The 16611-nt window shown below is 37.0% G+C and overlaps 1 protein-coding gene across 6 annotated transcripts in view; it reads left to right on the top strand.

Moving 5' to 3' along the window:
• Nucleotides 1–16611, top strand: part of STXBP6 (syntaxin binding protein 6) — a 357548-nt gene that overhangs the window by 173495 nt on the left and 167442 nt on the right. The gene's annotated exons all lie outside the window — the stretch shown is intronic.

A 16611-nucleotide genomic window follows, 5' to 3' on the forward strand; every position in this document is an offset into this window, starting at 1 on the left:
GGATAAGGAACTATGATTTCATTCATATAGGAATTTCCCAAGTGAGGAAACCCCATCTACCAATTCAAGTTGAGGACCTTCTCAGCAACTTAGCCTACATCCTGGAGATTTTAAGTAACTTTCTTAGGGCCACACAGCCAGTATGTATAAGAAGTGGAATTTAAATACAGGTAGTCTCCTTTTCTCCAATGCTTTAGATGTTGCCATTGTCCATTGGATGATCTATAATTTTAATTTCTTGGAGATCGGGCTATCCTATGATTTGCAGTCATATAGAATCAATGGGAAAATACTGTTGTTAGATAGATGAGATTTCATTTTTAGCAAAACAAAGGTATGATTTATTATTTAAGGGAAAAGTGATTTTTTTTCTTTACAAACTAGAAATTCAGCCAGCAAATCACCAGTGATTCTTAAAAGACAGCTTTTCATATATGGACAAGTTATGATTTACATCAGGCTTAGTGATTCTGAACAGTTTGATTAATAGTCCAGAGACTGTGTCATAACCTAAAGTGGATTTTGTTTCATGGTGTGGATTAGATCTATAGTATAAGAAGCATACTAGGTCTCAAAATCAAAGGGAATTAAACTGGCTGTTCCTTGTGAAATGTTTGTAGGAAAGTGAAAGGTCTGATATTCTTTTTAGTTATTTGATTCTTGCTCTCCAAAGTCACAGAGTTCTTCTCTCCATGTAAGTTAGTAAAGCCATGCCCAAGGGTTCACAGGTTGCTATTCCAAAGTACTTCTCTAGGAGGCAGGTGGTTCTGCTTGGCTTCAGTGCCTAGCAAAGTGCTTTGCATATAGTAGGCACTTACTGGTTGAATGAATGAGTGCTACCATTTTTGCCAAACCAAAATTTTACAAGATAGGAAAGACAAAGAGACATGTTACATTGTGACTTAAAAAAAATTGTCCTTCTAATTCATTGAACAGTATAGAATATTAAGAAAATCTATCTATCCATGTTTTTAAACACCTACTATTTTCTTGGCAACTAGGCACTGGGAATACAAACACAAAAAACAAAAGTATCTTACCTTCAACAAACAACAGTCTATTGGAGTAGATAAATACATACATGCATATATGCATATCTGTACAGAATAGAAAAATAAAGAAAACAAATACCAAGTAGTTAAATACAAGGTGGTTTGGGAGGAAAGGAGCCAGCTGTTGTCAGGATTAGGAAGAGTTTCTTGTAGAAGGTGATTCCTAAACTGGTTCTTGGAGGAAGAGATAGATTCTATGAAGTAATGGCTAGTGCAAAATCACAAAGACTGGAGATTAAGACTACCACTTTGGTTAGATTACAGACAGTGGAGGAGTGTTATGCAATAAGGCTGGAAAGAGTTGTGGCCAGGCTGTGAAGGACTTTAAAAGCTTAAAGAGAGTTCATCCTAGAAGCAGCTGGAGTTCATTGAATAAGGGAGTGCCATGGCAATAAATACCACTTGTACAGTGAAGAAAACTTCACTCTCTTCAGTCCATGTAAAATTAGTATGATCTTCTTGTAAATATGTAAAATTTTGTTGCTGATGTAATACTTAACTTAAAGAAATTCAGCCTGTACTATATATCCTAGTACTGTAAATTTAAATGGGAAAAAAGACAAATCCATATTGGTTGCTTTGGAAGTTCAACATTAAAATGTGCAGAAACTGCAAATGTGGGCACAAGAGTTTCTTAGCCCTGTAAACTGCAACTTAAAGTTTCTGCCGTTTCTAATAAAAGGCAGAAAAATTTACTGTCTTAAAAAAGGGAATACTATGGTTATAAGACTATGTAACAGTGTATGAGAGGGAACATTTACAAATTCAGCCTCCATTTAAGCTTATTTTAACTTAAGGATAGGTAGATAGTTCAAATATAGAATTTGCATGTGGGAGAGATAGTGCTTTTAAAAATATTTTAATAAAATAATTTTAAATATGTCCTCATTTCTTACCTGACATAGAGCAGGCACTTAATAAATGTTTATTGACTACTGGATGACTACCTGTATATTTTAATTTTTTTTTGGCTATTTATTTTTTTTCCTCATATGGAGGCTTATAGTAGTTGTTGTCTCAATGAAAAACTGGAAAGAGATTGATTTTTGTCTGTTTACTCCTAGGCTCAAATCCTACCTTCTTCTGCAAGGGACTTTTCCAGATCCAGTTGCTAATGTTTTATTCTTTCAGATTCTTTTCATTTACTCTGTATATTCAATGTATTTAGTTATTTACATGTTGCCCCCCTATTATGGGAAGATACTTCAAGCAGGAGTATTTTTGCATTTCTTTGAATCCCTAGAGGCTGGCATAGCGCCTGGCACTTAGTAAGCATTTAGTAAATAGTAAATGGTCATTGATGGCCTGACCGACTAGTTATGGATTTATAAAGAATGGAAAAGGAGGCTGAAGGATTGAGAAGATATTGTGATTTTGTGCAGAAAGGAAGTGGTGCAGTTAGAATTTGAACCAAATCATCTGAATCCAAATCCTACAATGGAAAGAAATTCTACAGAGGCAGTCTTAGTTTTGACATATAAAAAAGCTTCCTAACAATTAGAGCTATCCAAAAGAGAAATGGGCTACCTTAGTAGAGTAAGTGCCCAGTCACTGGAGGACTCTAGATAACCATTTGTCACGTAGGTTATACAAGGAAGTTTTGTTCAACTACAGATAGGACTCTATAGCCTCAGAGATCCCTTCTGACTTAGGAGATACTGTGAGCATCATTTTTCAAAAGTTTCATAATTCTTTATTTATGAGACCTTTGTGCACCTGGAATTATAACAGATGTTTGTGAAAAATCAGATTCTTTTTTTCCTGATCTTTTTTCTAGGTCTGAGTGTGAGTTTTTAGGGAGAATAAACATAGAAACACCATCTGCAAATTAAGGTCAAGAGATTAGAAAGTTCATTAATTTCCATGGGAGTGTTCTCACATGGAACCTAACTCCCAAATAGATTATAATTGGCCATCCTTTGTTGTATTTCTATTTTATGACACTGTGTCTAACAATCTTTTCCTTGAACTCCTGGAGACAGGACAAAATATAATGTACTCTGGTTTTTTAAAGCTCTTCATAACCTGGCCCTTTCCTACCTTCCCAGTACTCTTAGATTTTATTCCTCTGCACTCCCATTATGATTCAGCTCTACTAGCCAAATTTTTCCTCATCCAGGACACTCTCATCTCCTAACTACATACTTCTCACCTGATTGCCCAGTTTTGTACCATACCTTCTCACTCAGTCTCTTAATTCTCCATGGTTTCCTTCAGGACAGAGTTCATGTTTTCAACAAGAGGCCTTTCCCACTTCCCTTTGCCCCTTTTGGTCTCCCAGAAGCTAGAGCTTTCTCCTCTGATTTTAGTCGCCATCCATTGTGTATATATCTTGTATGTACCTAATTAATTACATGTTGTCTCCTTTGTTTGGATGTATGCTCCTTGAGAGTCGAGACTTTTTACCTCTGTTTCTTGATTTTGACCTTTGAAAAGGTGAAGAAAAGGTAGTGGAAGTACTTGCTTTGGGGTTCCCTTAATCTGTACAGAGAGAATAGAGATATTGCAAAGAATGCCCAGGATGGGTACATGGGAATCTAATTGGACTGTTGTCTTTTATATCACACCTGTTTCTGCTCTCTACAATCCAGCTATCCTGGCCTCCTTGTTCACTTACAACAATTCCCCACTTCTGTTACCTTTCTGTTGGCTATCTTCTATGTTCTATCCTCTATGCCTGGGACATATTCCCACCACATTTCTGTCTCCTAGTTTCATTCAGTACTCATGTTAAGGGCTATCTTCTACCTGAGATCTTTCCTGGTAATCCCTAGCTAATGCCTTTCCCTCCAAGGTTACGTTCTATTTGATTTGCATATTTTTTCCTCTATTTGAATTTAAGCTTCTGAGGGCAGCAAAGACTTTACTTTTTCTTTATGTCTCCAAAGCTTCCTGTGTCCAGAACTTGGCAAAACATGATAAGTACTTAATAAATGTTTGTTGGTTCTTCCTTACAGTAGGGAGAACTTCCTTTAGAAGCTTAAAAACATGATGATAAAAAACATGAGCGATAAATTTCAGGTTGTACTTCTCTTACTTGCTGAGCTAAATTTTGTACCTGATATTTTTATAATGTCATCTGTTGACCCCATGAAATTCCACACTTTTATCCAATATCTGGATTGCATTTGAGGGAAAATGTCAGAATTAATGCTTGTTTTCCTTCTGGGAGCTCACAGATCCTGACAAACATTTGTCTTTCAAATGTTTATTTATAGGGAGGCTACAACAATTTGTCACATATTTATAACTAGGAAAATTGAGTTGGTATTTGCTGAAAGGGTTAGAAAGTGATTCTTAGGAATGAGAAAGCCGTAATACACAGGGAGGCTATAAAAGTTCTTCTCAAATTTATAAGTAGGAAAATTGACTCAAAGAGAATATTTGGTCAAGGAGAAAACTGAATCTTGACAGTTGTCTATAATTTGTGAATATGTTGATTCCACATTTTAGGGAACATAAAAGATACTGCATTTATGATTATATTAGAATATCGAGCTCTTGGTTGCTAATAGATTGTTCTTTGTCCTTCATTTTGTTTTTTTAAAGCAATTAGGGTTAAGTAACTTACCCAACACGGTCAGTTTTTTTTTTTTTGTCTGTTGGTGTTAAGTATCTGAGGCTGGAACCGATCCTGGGTCCTCCCTATCCGGGGCCAGTGCTCTCACTCAATGTGCCACCTAGCCACCCCCTTTGTTCTTCATTTTTGAAGAAGACTAGTGACATAGGGTGAAGTCTTGACTCTCGAGTAAATTGGATTCTATCCAATATTCATATCCAAACTGTATTGGTTCTTTCTTTGGAGGTAGATAGCATTTTTCATCTTAAGTCCTTTGGAATTGTCTTGGAACATTGTATTGCTAAGAATAGCTTAGTCATTCATATATCATCATATAATATTGCTTTTACTGTGTACAATATTGTTCTGGTTCTACTTATTTCACTTTACATCAGTTCATTTAAGTCTTCTTAGGTTTTTCTGAAAGCATCCTGCTCATCATTTCTTACAGCACAATAGTGTTTCCTCACTTATTCAGCCATTCCCTAATTGATGGGCATCCCCTCAATTTCAAATTCTTTGCTACCACAAAATGAACTGCTATAAATATTTTTGTACATATAGGTTCTTTTCCTTCAATCTCTTTGGGGTACACACCTAGTAGTTGAATTGCTGGATCGAAGGTGTGTATGTGCACAGTTTTCTGACCCTTTGGGCACAGTTTCAAATTGTTCTCTAGAATGGTTGGATCAGGTCACAACTCCACAGTATATTAGTGTCCCTATTTTTATCTCCCCTTCAACATTTGTCATTTTCCTATCTATATATTTTCAAAAATAAAATTTTGTAATAACGTGGTTTTTAGGATTTTATAATTGTCCTCCTTTTGATGTAACATTATGAATATAACTCACAGAAAAAAATGCATTCTGTGGATCCCCTTGCTATGCTTTTGCTCTTCATGCATGCTAGAGTGAGAGTCCTGTTTATTCTGTCCTGGGCAGGATGTTAAAAAAGGAGGCTGCTTAGGAAGGAAGCAGGAGCCCTGAGGGCAAGCACTGCTGGCAGTGAAGAGGGAGAAATGAGCAAGTTTGCAGAAGGGATCTTATAAAACATTTGGATTCCTTTTTTTCTCAGCTTGATGTCTTTTAATACGTGAGCCTCTCATAGTCTCTTGTAACTTTGGAACTGATAGATCAAAATGAACAATGATCAGATATGACAGTCTGAGCCTGGCTTGGAGGCTCTGAGCTTATTATGATTGCACGTTTTTGCTTTAATCACAGAGATACTAAATTATTTCAGCTGGGTAGTCTTTGCTTCTATATTTAGATTTAAACAGTATCTGAAGAGATTGTTAAAGAGCTGAAAAGTGGTGTCAAAAGCTGGGCAGGTTACCTGATTCCAATTTGTTTTCACAGTGTGGGGTTGTTAATAGACTAATAAGCTAGCAGAAGAAGAAATAATGGTTTTATGAGTTAGGAATGCCATTAAAATTGCAAATGAACAACATGCCATATGCCTGAAAGTAGAGTTGGGGGAAAATGCTAGATGCCTTGGTTGTTTAGAAACACTAACAAATGCAAAGGTTAATGATGAGGTGAGTTAATATCTTCTATGATACCATAATAAGCCTCCTCCCCATGTGACTTTGCTCTTCCCCAGAATGGCCCTACCAGATAATGTGCATTATATCTGGATATAGTCAGTTACATAGAGTATATTCATTTAAAAATTTTCCTGTCCTTAAGGATATACATTTTACAGATTAGATCTGTCTCTCATAGACAAATTTATATGCGAGGCTTGATGATTATTACATTACTTATAGACTGATTATTGCAAATCCCGGAAATATTTCTCTTTCAATAGGTAAGACATCTCATGGTACAACTGTGTTCAAATTCATCACCCCTTCCCATTGCCCCTCCCCCAATAATTTTCTCTGTGTCCAGAGTTATAACAAGAACTGATCATAATTCATGGGCTGTCCAAGCAGTAAACTAAGATTAATGAGAATTAAATCACTGATTGATTCTATGCTATCTGGAAGTTGGGGGCAGGGGGAATTGCCCTTTGTTAAAGATGAAAGAATATTTCACTCTAATCATTAATACAGCCCACCTAAGGGAGAGGGAGGAAAGAAAAGGTTATAAAAAGGAAATTTAAGCCCAAAACAAAGATGTTTGACATTCGTGCTGTTACCCTGAAGGAGAATACCAGCAGCCATGTACTTAATGAAGGAAGAAGAGTAGCTAAAGGCAGGTTGTAGTTAAGAAAAAAGAGAAAGAGGAGGGGGACGAAGAGGAGGAAAAGAACCATATTAGTAGTCATTTGGAAAATAAATGGCCTTTTAAAATGCCTTTTGGGCAGGAAAAAAAAATTGAGAAATACTATACTTAAAGAAACTTTTTCAGTTTTGCTCTATAGATTAGCTGGAAGGAAAAGTAAGTACCTGAAAGTCAAGATTTGTATGATACAACGGCAAGGGTTTTTAAAGGAGTTTGATCATAAACATGAGGAACTGTTGGCAATTATAGATAACATGAAAAATATTACTGCCTGTTCTGTTCTCGTCCATTTCAGAAACACATCATGTCCCAGAGGCTGAGGAGGAATGCAGCATCAGTGACTGAAAATGATAGCATTAATTTAGGGTGAAACATAGTTAACTGGGGGAGAGGGGGGGAGAGATAGAAAAAAAATAGCAACAGAGGCAAGGAGCTTGTGGTTAGTATCTGAGTTATTTAAGCAATGGAACAACTTTATCCTTCTTACCTTTACATCTTTAACTACAGCAGCAAGAGCACACTAGATTGGAGTTGGAGGATCCAGGGTTCCAGTACTACTTCTATCACTAACTACCGCTGTGATTTTGTGCAAGACTCTTAGGGTCTCAGTTTCCCCATCTTCTCAATGAAGAAGTTGTCCTCCAGTGTCCCTTCTTCTAGTTCAAGATCAACCCTGTATTCATGGAAATTCATGAATGTTTTCCCCAACTTCTGTAACAGTGTATGTATCCATACATGGATCATAGAATGTATATGTTATGCCTAAGTGCAACCTTTTATTGGAGTAATAATTATAGAATCCATTGGTTATGGTTCTATTTCCACTTATTTTCAATGGTCATTCTTTTATGTAAACATTGTTTGCTTGGATTAGGCTCTTAGGACCTAGGTAAAAGAAGCATTTTTTTTTTAAATTTTGTTCTCTTGTATTTCATACCAGAGAACCAGACTTGGCCAACAAACAAAAGAAGAAAAGCCTTAATAAGCTAATAAATAATTAATGTTGACAGTAGAAATGTAAATAGCACCCTAAATTCTAAATTTACTAATTATCTTTCCTGTTTTGGAGAGCAGTATTTTCAGCAAGAACCAAAAAAATATAAATTTTCTCAGCTTACCTTCTCTTTGCCCTCCTTCCAAGTAGTGCAAGGAAGTAAATAAGTAACATTGGCATTCATTGTCTTGCCCAAAAGAAATTGTTAATTGCTTGATATAAATGGTTACCAGGTAGACTTCCCAAATGGTAGGAAATCAGGTTTATGGAAGTGGGCAGAAAATCTTTTAAAACATCATAGAAAATAGTAGACAGTTATATATGTGTCTTGGTTCAATTCAACAAAGTTATAGTGAACTCTGCTAAGCACTCAAAGAGATATAAAGATAAATATGACAAGGTCCCTGCCCTTAAGGAGCTTAACATTTAATAGAGGAAATAGATCATGTACACAAATAACCCTATTACAAAGCAGAGCATGATAAATGCATAACACAAGTACAAGTGTTTTGCCCCCCCACCCTCCCAGTTTCTAGAACCTCCCCCCCCATAGCATTTATTACCACAAAATACTCCTCCTGCCATAAAGATTCTTCTTATTGAGTCACAAGGACTTTACAGGGCGAGTTTAAAGTTAAACAACTCTATGTGTGTCTTTGTTTGGAGCTAGAGAGTAAGTACAGCTTACAAATCATATTTGGAAACATAAAAGCAAAGAGTATTAGCATGATTCTCCATTTAACAAGCATTAAGGGCCTGCTGTTTTACAGGGCACAGTGCTATGCGCTGGAGATAAATTCAGACTATGTCTTGACTCTCAAAGGAGCTTGCATTATACTGGAAGGGAGTGGAGCAGATCAATCTATTCTCCAGGCGGAGCTTGTGAGCTAAGGCAGAGGCCCTATAAACCCCCAACTCACTCTTTCATGCATTGAGACACATTAATGCTGTCACCTGAATGGTCAAAACCCTCTAGCTCTTAGCAATACTTGGAAGTTTTCTCTACCCGACTTGGGCTAGGCTCTGTAGTAGGATGGGCCCATGCAATGCCTTTCAGGTTAAAACAGCTGTTTCCCTCCTCTTGCTACATGGGAGATGGTAGTGGTTCACAGTCAAGGGGTATCTCTGTGAGTCTTGGGTATCTTAGAGCTCATATGTACTCCATCTACCTCCCAAAGCTTAAGGGGAAAAAAAATCTTTTCTTTTTGACTGCAGTCCAGCCTGTGCCTAGTGAATATTTTCTCCTGTCTTTGCAAAGCAAGATTCCATTTCTTTCCCTCAAGCTGCACAAACTGGATCAATGTTAAAAGACATTAAGATTTAGATAAGCAATTATTTAAAGTTGATGTAAAAATGAAACAAATCGAAATTCTTCCCCAACCCCTGGGTAATGAGGAATTTTAGTTCAATGTTCCCCTCCACATACACTAGGGTAGTTTAATTCTTTTTCTTAAGAGATTACATTCTAGGACCTACTTGTCCATTTGTATTGTCTATACTGATGAACAAACTCTCTAGGCTTCCTTTAACAATGGGGAACACACACTCTTCATCCACTGGTCTTTCCTGTACAGAGGAACAAGCCAAATTCTTTTGAGTGGTTACAGGTTTTTTCCAGAGACTGAAACATTCCAACACTTGATGTAACCAGCAAAATGTGATCTATAAATAGGAGCATCTGGAGTACTTTATCAAATGAGATAGTATTTGTAAAGCATTTAACATAGTGCTTGGCACATAGTAAGAACTTTATAAATGTTTATCGCCTTTCCCTTCTCCCCTTCATCTTCTACACAGAAACTTTCTTCAACCAGAATCCATGTTGGATCTCTTCTATCAGAGTGGTGAACACTTTTGGAAAAGAATATATCTCCTTATTTTATGCTTTACTTGCTTGTGATTAGAAGATTGTTGAATACTGTTATTTCTTCTAAGTCTTGTAAGGAATGTTAAATGATGTTGATACATGGATAGGAACCACTTTGCTGACAAAAATCCTTTAAGGTGGTATTTTGCTTTACTGAATCAAATGTTTTTTCTTTGCCTTATCTTCCTCCAGGTCAAGCTCATTAACCCTGGATCTCCCCCAAGTCTCTGTCCTGAATTGTCTGCTCTTTTCCTTTTTATTATCTCATTTGTTGATTTCATCAAATTCCATGACTTCAATTATCATCATTGTAAAGATGTTTCCAATATATATGTATACTCACACATAGAAATGTATATGTAATATACACATATACATATAACATGTATATATGCACACATACATATAATGTACATATATACATATATACACATCCTTAGTCACTTTCCTGAGCTATACAGTCTGACATCATCCTCTATCTTATAACCACCTTGAACTGGATTCCCTGTAGGTATCTCAAACTGCATATATCTAAAACAGAACTCATTTTCTTTCCTTCCAAATTTCCCCATTTTTACAACTTTGCCCAATTGTACTCCCAACTTTAATGTCATCCTTGACTCTAATGGTTACTCACCCCATATATCCAATTAATTGCCAAATCTTGTCATCGCTAACTTTGCCACACCTCTAGTAATATGACCCCTTCTTTCCATTCACACAACTACCCTCCTAGTTAAGGTAATTGTCACCTTTCCCTTCTTTCCAGGGCTATTGCAATAGCCTTCAAATTGTTCTCATCTTGCCTCTTCTCACTCTAATCCACCTAGTTGCCAAAGTGATTTTTCTAAAGCATAAGTCTGACCAGATCATTCCCCTACTTAATAAACTCCATCTGGGTACCTTTTATCTCTAGGATCAAGTATAAAGTAAGATGCTTCATATTTAAAGCTCTTTGCAGTCTAGTCCATGTCTACCTTTCCATGTTTCTTAAAATTTACTTCCTTCTACCTACTTCCTTCTAGTTCTACTGACCTACTTGCTGTTCTTCACTCATAACATCCTACCTCTCATCTCTATGCCTTTGCATTGGCTGACCCTCAAGTTTGTAATGATCTCTCTCTTCATTTCCACCTCTCAGTTTTCCTCAGCTTTCCATCTCTGAGGACACAGTTTTTTTAAAATAGTATTTTATTTTTTTCCAATTACATGTTGTCACTGTGTACAATATGCTCACTTCACTTTGCATCAGTTCATGTAAACCTTTGCAGATTTTTCTGAAATCATCCTGCTTGACATTTCTTAAAGCACAGTAGTATTCCATTACATTCATATATCACAACTTGCTCAGCCATTCCTCGATTGATGGGCATCCCCTTAATTTCCAATTCTTTTCTACCACAAAAAGAACTTCTCTAAATATTTTTGCACATGTAGGTCTTTTTTCTTTTTTTAATAACCTCTTTGAAATACAGACTTAATAGTGGTACTGCTGGATCAAAGGGTGTGCACATTTTGATTGCCCTTTGGGCATAGTTACAAATTGATCTCCAGAGTGGTTGGATCAGTTTGCACCTCCAGGACTCAATTTAAATCCTACCTTTTGCAGCAGGTCTTTCTGATTTCTCCAGCTGCTTTGTGCCTTCCCCTTCCCTATTGCCTCATAGCTACTCTCTAAGTAAATGTTTACTAAATGCTTGTTCTAACATTAGCTAATAATAGCTAACATTTGTTTTGCCCTTTAAGATCCTCATTTTATAGATGAGAAGATAGAGGTTGTGACTTTGCTCTTCAGTGTCTGAGGCAGGATTGAAACTCTAGTCTTCTTGTCCTGTGATCTATATATTAGATAACTGCTTTATAACCTATGATCAGTAAGCCTTCTGGCCTCTTACATACTCTAAAGACTGCTCATTCCTATTAATAATCTTCATTTATGTACAGATAACTGAAATAAGGATTTTATGTTAGTTGGGGAGTAGGTATATTAGTTAATAGTTAACAATATTTTCACAGATGCTTTTTTTGGTGGTGTGGGTCTTAATAAGATATGAGATTTGTCCTCCTCTCCCCTCCCCCACACACTTTGAGCATTATTCCTTTCAGACACCTTGCATACTGATCCCTCATAGGAATGTCTCCTGCAACATGGATAGCCTCTGTCTACATTTCATCTAGTTCAACTGCTTAAGCACACCTCTGATAGTGATGTTAAAAGTCCAGATTTTTCCCTGCCCTTGATATATATATAGTAATTTTTTATAGATCTTTTCCACTTTGCCTCCATGTGTTGTCTTCCTTTCATTTTTGTCTTTAAACACCCTTGGGATGCCTTAGCTTCCTTGGATCTTTTGCTAAACATTCTTTACACTGGTTTTATTCTCTGCTGATTCTCTCTACTTTGAGAAGATGCTCTCCTAATAAACATGCACATGAGTACGTGTGTGTGTCCACATGTGCGCACATACACACACCCACAGAGAGTAATCTTGGGAAGGGAGAAAGCAGTAACAATAAGGGAAGAGCAGGGCCTCATTTAAAGGTGATACTTGAGCTGAGCCTTGAAAGAATCTCAGGTTGCAAGAGGCTGGAGTGAGGAAGGACAGCATGAAGAGGAGAAAGGGAATAAAGTATAATGTCTTAGTTGTAGGGGGCACCTAGGTGGTACAATGAATACTGGTACAATGAACTGGCCCTGGAGTCAGGAGGCCTGAGTTCGAATTTGGCCTCAGGCACTTAACACTTACTGGCAGTGTGACCTTGGGTAAATCACTTAACCCCAATTGCCCTGTCTTCCCTCCTCCAAAAAGACAAAAAAAAAATGTCTTAGTTGCTTGGTCAAGACACTTCCTATGCAAGTATTTCCATAGTAGCTGTAGTTTCTGTTTTTTTTTTTCGTTTTTTTTTTACTGAGACACCTGGAATGATTTGTTCCTCCCTTAGTGTGTTAAGCACAGTTTCATAAGCTCCAGTAATACATATTTCTTTATTGGCCTTTGGACAACAGAGAAATGAAAATGTATGTGCATATCATAAGAGTATTGACAAATTTCATACATATTAGAAAGTTGTTATTGAGACAGGTTCATTTCCCCTTTTCTGTTTGGGTAATCTCCAAAGCCCTGCTGAAAATCCTTATTGTGGCCTGGAGGTGATTCAAGATGATCACAAGTCCTGCCACACTGAAAAGATTTAAAAAATACAATCCCCAGTGAATATGTGTTTGCCTTGGAAGTATCAGCTTGGCCAAATTAGGAGAAAATTCCTCACCAAGACATTAAATAGCAAGTGATAATTTTTTTTTTCTTTTAGATTACAGTCTGCAGGAATAGCAGAATAGGTCCACTGGATGAAATACTAGCTCCTTGAAATATTGAAGTGTTTAGCTAAAAGGAAGTTACAATGTCCTGTTTTCACGCAGTTGTGATTCCTTGTCATCAATCTTTATAGTAAGCTTTGGAGATGTAACCCATTTAAGGTAATTTGCTTTGCAAGTTTATTCATTAACTCCTAGGCAGCTTAAGTGCTCAATGCTGTTTCCCTGACTTTGTTCTTATTCTTTAAAAATCGGAACTATTTACTTTTTGTTGCAAGTGGAACCACAATGATTGAGTTATATCATCAGATTGGAGAATTTTTGAGGTTCCTCTCTTTCAGTTGCTAGCTAGTCAGAGTATGGTCCCCTCACTTGGTGTCACCAGGGCACTGCATATATACTTTGGCCATAATTTCACATTTGTGAATAAAGAAATGCAGGATATCATGGCAGTTAGGTGGCACAGTGGATAGAATGCCTGGTCTGAGGTCAGAAAGACTTATCTTTCTAAGTTCAAATCTGGCCTCACTTACTTGCTTTGTGACACTAGGCAAGTCACTAACCCCGTCTGCCTCAGTTAATTCATGTATAAAATGAGCTGGAGAAGGAAATGGCAAACTACTCCAGGGTCTTCACCAACAATACCCCAAATGAGGTCACAAAGACAAAACTGAAATGGCCAAAGAAGAAAAATGCAGGATACAGTTAAAATAAATACAGAGCAATTGAGAGGAAGCACCAGCAAGAGGAGAAATCAGGAAAGATCTGTTGAAGGAAGTAGCCATTGAGCCTTGAAGGGAGTTCAGTGTTCTGGAGGTAAAGATGGCTGGGGAGAAGGGGGTGGAGGCATTCCAGGTGTGAGGGACAAGGCACAGAGGCAGCAGATAGGATGTTGTGAATGGGGAAAAGCCAATGGGCATATTCTGATGAAGTAGAGAGAGATGTAATCAGCCTAGAAATTTGGTCTGAAACCAAATTGTGAAGGACTTCAAATTACAGACTAATTTATACTAGAAATGAGGTAATAAAGGAGAAGGTGCGACTGGTTATATTCACTTGTGCTGTGGGAATATAATTTTGACAACTGTGTGGAAGACAAATTAAAAATGAGAAATGCTGAATGCAGGGAGATCCATGTTAAAATAGTTGATAAGAGAAGTGATAAGGACCTGAATCAAGTTTGTTGTGGTATGAGCAGAAAGAAAGGACAGAAGTAAGAGATGTTGAGATAGAATCAATGACTTGGCAACAGGTGATTAATAGGTCATGGTCTTGCTATTTAAAACAACTACCACCACTATCCTTTTGAATTTACCTTGTGTGATGTATTGATTTTTATATATCACATTTGTTTAAGAAAGGGTTCACCTATGATATTATCCAGGAAATACCAACAAATTCTCAGCATCCAACATATTGAAAGCTGAACTGAATTAAGATCTTTCTAGCGCTAGGTGGCACAGTGAATCGAGCACTAGCACTGGAGTCAGGAGGACCTGAGTTCAAATTCGGCCTCAGACACTTAACACACTTACTATTGATGTGACCTTGGGCAAGTCACTTAACCCCAATTGTCCAGCCTTCTCCCCTCCAAAAAGCAAAAAAAAAAATCTATCTAGTATCAAAGGCAGAAGAAGGAGGAAGGGGCAGGCTTAGATATGGGTGACTTCTGATTTCCTAAGCCTGCTCTCCTTCCTGCAAATAGCAACCACAAATGGATCTTCAAAGTACATCAACAATTCAGCTTTAATATTTATTTTATTAAGGGCCTACTATGAGTAGAAGATGGCAATAGATCAAGGAGATTACAAGGGTAAATAAGATATAAGTTCCTACATTAAAGGAGCTTACAATCTAGTTGGGGGAGATAAGACAGGTACATTAACTTGAACAAAGTAGAAGATAGTACATGAATAAGTAAAGTAAGTACAAACAAAATCCTCTGGCAAGTTTGAGGAAGAAAAGATCATGTATGAGAGGGTGGAGGTCAAGAAAGGCTTTATGGAATTTGTATTTGAGGTAGATCTTGAAGAATGGTATGCTAATACAATTCTAGTACTCACATAAAACAGTTACACTTGCCTCTAATCTTAAAGGCAGTTGGGTGGCACAGTGCTTGGAATCAAAAAGACTCACCTCCTTTAGTTTAAATCTGGCCTCAGAAACTTACTAGCTGTATGATACTGGATGAGTCCCTTCACTTTGCTTCAGTTCCTCATCTGTAAACATGAGCTGGAGAAGGAAATGGAAAACCACTCTGGTATCTTTGCCAAGTAAACCCTCAAAATGTGGTCACAAAGAGTTGGACACAATTGGAATTACTCAACAACAACTACCATCTCTGATCTCACTATAGGGTTTATTAGTAGCATGCAAATTACTATTGAAAAATACAAGGAAAATATTCCTATCTTCCCACCACTTGTGGGTCCCAATTTTACTATGGCATATTGTAATCCATATTGCAACACATATTAGGAATTAAAGGTGATAAGGTTTGATGCTAAGGAAAAGAAAAGGTAGACTCTTTTGTAAATGCAATGTAGGATAGGCAGATCTCAGATAACTTCAATATGCCAATAATGAATAGTTCATCTATCCATCTATCTATCCATTCATACACATATGTTTTTATTATTGTTCAATTGTTCAGTTTTATCTGACTCTTTTGGCAAAGATTTTGGAGTGGTCTTCCATTTCCTTCTCCAGTGACATGTTTACATACAAAAACATGCAGTACAAGTTGGTAGAATTCCTTTGGTTGCAGAAGTTGTATTTATGAACTCATCAGTTGTTCTAGATATTTTTACATGTCTCTACTCCCTCTGGGGGAAGGGAGTTTCATTTATCTTGCTGGCATTTCTTAAACATTCTTAAACCCTTTCTTAAACAAATGTGATATATAATATATATATATATATATATATATATATATATATATAATATATAGGCTTTCAACCAGGAATTAGAGAAAAGATTTTTTAGATGGTTTGTGTTCCTCCTAGCTTGAACAAGTAGAGAGGAGCAAGAGGAAGTCATGTTGCTTCACACAGTCTGAATCCTCTACAAATGCATTCTCTCATTTCATCTAGGTTCATAAAGTAGCAATAATAACTAGTATGCATACAGTACTTTTAAAGTTTGCAGTTTTCTTTACAAATATTGTCTCACTTTATCCTCCCAACAATCCTGTGAGATAAATGCTATTATTTATTCCCATTTCAAAAAGAAGGAAACTGAGACTGAGAATGGTTAAATGACTTGTGCAAGATCACACAACTAGTTAAGTGTCTGAGGTAGCATTTGTACTCAGGCCTTTCTGACCCTTAAGTCCCGTGCTCTGTCTCTTGTGTCATTTAACTGCCCCTAGTAAGATGTCTCTTGCCTAATTGATTCTATCATATTTTCCACAATGGCTATTCCAAACTTCTATCATGAAGTTTTCCACACCACTTCTTTTCCCTCTCCTTTGCACCAAAGACTTGCCCCATACTGAGAAAATAGAAGTCATTGACTGGCAGCTCTCTCTTGCTCATCTTTTCTGTATCTTAAAACAGCTTAACAATTCTTCTCCCTGCCCAGTCCCCTCAAT

Source organism: Petaurus breviceps, unplaced genomic scaffold, assembly GCF_028583685.1.
Source record: "Petaurus breviceps papuanus isolate PSGF00001 unplaced genomic scaffold, PetGlider_PUasm1.0 77, whole genome shotgun sequence".
Lineage (NCBI taxonomy): Eukaryota > Metazoa > Chordata > Mammalia > Diprotodontia > Petauridae > Petaurus > Petaurus breviceps.